General features: G+C 54.4%; 1 pseudogene; it reads left to right on the top strand.

Moving 5' to 3' along the window:
• The window catches only part of LOC102418873, a 14,962-nt pseudogene extending 12,362 nt beyond the window's left edge, over positions 1-2,600 (top strand).
• Positions 2,601-3,258: the final 658 nt, after the last annotated feature.

The raw sequence follows: 3,258 nt of genomic DNA, 5'->3' as shown, positions 1-3,258 counted from the left end.
CCTGATGAAGCCCTGTGTGTTTATGCACCCTGGAGGTGCAGAGTCCTGTCCTAGGCAGAGGCTTATGGCGAAATTTCCAGCTCTGAGAAGCAGCCTGGAGGCTAGAAGGCGGCTCCTCTGACCTCAGTGCTGGAGAAGACCATTAAGCAGAAAACTAAAGAAACCAATTTTACATCATTTCCCAGGTGGAGAACAGTTGGCATGTAAGCCCCTGACCAGTGCCCAGCCTCTCCTCTGTCAGTCTATCTCACTCTTAGGTACCATGTTCTTTGTTCTGTCTTAACCGCAACTCATTTTTAAACTAGATTGCTTTTAAAAGAAGACTAAATAAAGTTTCCCTTAAGTTATTTAGGTGGTGCTGGAGCTGCTAGGGCTGCTGGGGGCCTGATAGAAGACACAAACACGCAGCGGGGGGCCTGTACCCAGCAGCCCCAAGGCCCACCACCTTGGTGCTGGGGCTGCTGGGGGCCTGATCAAAGACCCGCAGCCCCAAGCCTCGCCATCAAGGTGCTGGGCCTGCTGGGGGTATCAGAGACACAAACCCGCAGGCCCGGCACCCAGCAGACCCAAGGCCTTCGTGGCAGCACTAAGGAGCAGCAAGCCGAGCGGTAGGAAGCAGCAAGCAGGTGGGCAGTAACGAGGGAGGGGTCCCGGACTGCAAGAGGGCACATGCTGGGCTAAGGGACCCCCACCCATCCCCAGTGCACGAATTTCGTGCACCGGGCCCCTAGTATATATATATTTGAGTGGCCAGATTATTATGACCACCTGACGTTTGTAGGCAAATTAGCCATAATTTCGCACTGAAGTTGCTAGAGGGCCAGATCATTACAAACGTCTAAATAGCACAACATACTTAAGTATCATTGCTGATCAGGTTCATCTTATCATGTTGATGGCATATCCCAATGGAGATGGCTTCTTCCAACAAGACAATGTGCCATGCCACGGTGCTCATATTGTGCAGGAGTGGTTTCAAGAACATGAGGGAGACTTCACCTTGCTTAGGTGGCCCCCATAATCACCAGATCTCAATCCAATTGAGCATTTGTGGGATGAAGTTAAAAGAGCTATCAGGCAGCTGGTTCCACAACCATCAAATCTCACAGAACTGGACAGTGCTATTCATCAGGCATGGTGTCAGATTCCTCGCATCACCTTTCAACATCTTGTGGAGTCAATGCCAAGGAGAATCGCCGCAGTATTGAAGGCAAAGGTGGCCCAACGAAGTACTGATGGGGTGGTCATAATAATCTGGCCACTCAGTGTGTGATTGATATATATATATATCTCACACATATGTGTATATATATATATATATAAATATATATAAATAGTATATATAATAATTAGTATCTAATCTAATAATAGACAAACATGGTAATTGACCATACCTTCGCTACACTTCCCATTAGCTAATCAGGGCAATATGCAAATTAACTGCCAACAAAGATGACGGTTAATTTGCATACATAGGCGCAATGCTGGGAGGCGAAAGGGGAAGGACGGAAGAAGCCGCCTACCGCTGACGGTGATCGGAAACCCAGGCGGCAGGCAAGAGCTGGGTGGCAGTGATCGGAGAACCGGGGCCGCCTTTGCCCGCCCCCCTGCTGGTGATCAGAGAAGCCGGGTAGGGCAGGGAAGAGGCGGCCTCAGGCAAAAGCCTGCGTGCACTTCCTGTAGACAAGCCTGGAAGCCAAGAACGCCTGTGTCCTGCTGTCGCAGAGCCGGCTGTTTGAGGAGCCCGAGCTGACCCAGCGCTGCTGGGAGGTCATTGACGTGCAGGGGGAGATGGCCCTGTGGTCCGAGGGCTTCTGTGAGATTGACTGGCAGACCCTGGAGGTCGTCGTCACCCGGGAGGCCCTCAACACCAAGGAGGCGGTTGTCTTCGAGGCCGTGCTCAACTGGGCTGAGGCCGAGTGCAAGTGGCAGGGCCTGCCCACCACCCCACACAACAAGAGGCACATCCTGGGGCCGGCCCTCTACCTGGTCCGCATTCTGACCATGACCCTGGAGGAGTTTGCCAACGGCGCTGCCCAGTCGTACATCCTGACGCTGGAGGAGACCCACAACATCTTCCTGTGGTACACAGCGGCCAACAAGCCCCCGCTCGACTTCCCGCTGACCAAGAGGCGAGGCCTGGCCCCGCAGAGGTGCCACCGATTCCAGTCCTCGGCCTACCGCAGCAACCAGTGGCACTATGGGGGCACTGCGACAGCATCCAGTTTGTGGCAGACAGGAGGGTGTTTGTGGCGGGGCTGGGCCTGTACGGGTCCAGCTCCAGGAAAGCTGAGTACAGTGTGAAGATCGAGCTCAAGCGCCTGGAGGTGGTCCTCGCCCAGAACCTGACCAGGTTTGTGTCCGACGGCTCCAGCAGCACCTTCCCAGTCTGGTTTGAGCACCGGGTGCAGGTGGAGCAGGACACCTTCTACACAGCCAGCGCTGTGCTGGACGGCAGCTAGCTCAGCTACTTCGGGCAGGAGGGCCTGACAGAGGTGCAGTGCGGGAAGGTGACCTTCCAGTTCCAGTGCTCCTCCGACAGCACCAAAGGCACCGGGGTGCAGGGCGGGCAGATCCCTGAGCTCATCTTCTACACCTGAGGCCTTGGGCGTGGGGGCGCTCGGGGGATGGAGGGCCTCACCCTTTCTCCTCGGCAGGACAGGCTTCAGGACTCCTAACCTTTTGTGCACAGCTGGCTGTAGCCAGAGGTATAAATGAGACGTTTCTACACGGCCAGAGCCCGGTTCTGAATACAGGGGGCTGGGCCTCATCACATCTCCTGCACATTGGGATGCACACTAAGGTGGAGGGCGGATTTGGGGGTGGAGGGCAGCCCAGACCCCACCAGTGGTGCCCACACCACCTGCTTTATGGGCTTGGCCGTCCCTCCCACCCTCCTAGATTTTGTTCTGAGTTGTTCTAAGCTTAAGACCTTCCCTCCAAATCTAAAACCTGGGAAAAGTCATTTTTAAAAAAAATGTCAAGAAATTATTAAAAATACAGGTACTTTGAAAAAAAAATACAGGTACTTCTCTGAACACCAGCCGGGGGGGGGGGGGGGCAGGGAAAAGGTGGCTTTTGGGGCCCCGCCCCCCCCTTCCCCCCCGGGCGGGGTTCCGGGGAGGACCTGTATTTTTAAAAATTTCTTGAAATGGGAAAAAAATTTTACATTACAATCCAAGGGGGGGGGGGGGGGGGGGAGGGACAGCAGAACAATCCAGCAAACTAAAAGGGAAACAGAAATGCATGGGGGAAGGG

The sequence above is a fragment of the Myotis lucifugus genome, unplaced genomic scaffold (genome assembly GCF_000147115.1).
Source record: "Myotis lucifugus unplaced genomic scaffold, Myoluc2.0 scaffold_67, whole genome shotgun sequence".
NCBI lineage: Eukaryota > Metazoa > Chordata > Mammalia > Chiroptera > Vespertilionidae > Myotis > Myotis lucifugus.
The sequence above is the reverse complement of the archived record's forward strand: the minus strand, read 5'-3'. Positions and strand labels throughout refer to the sequence as shown.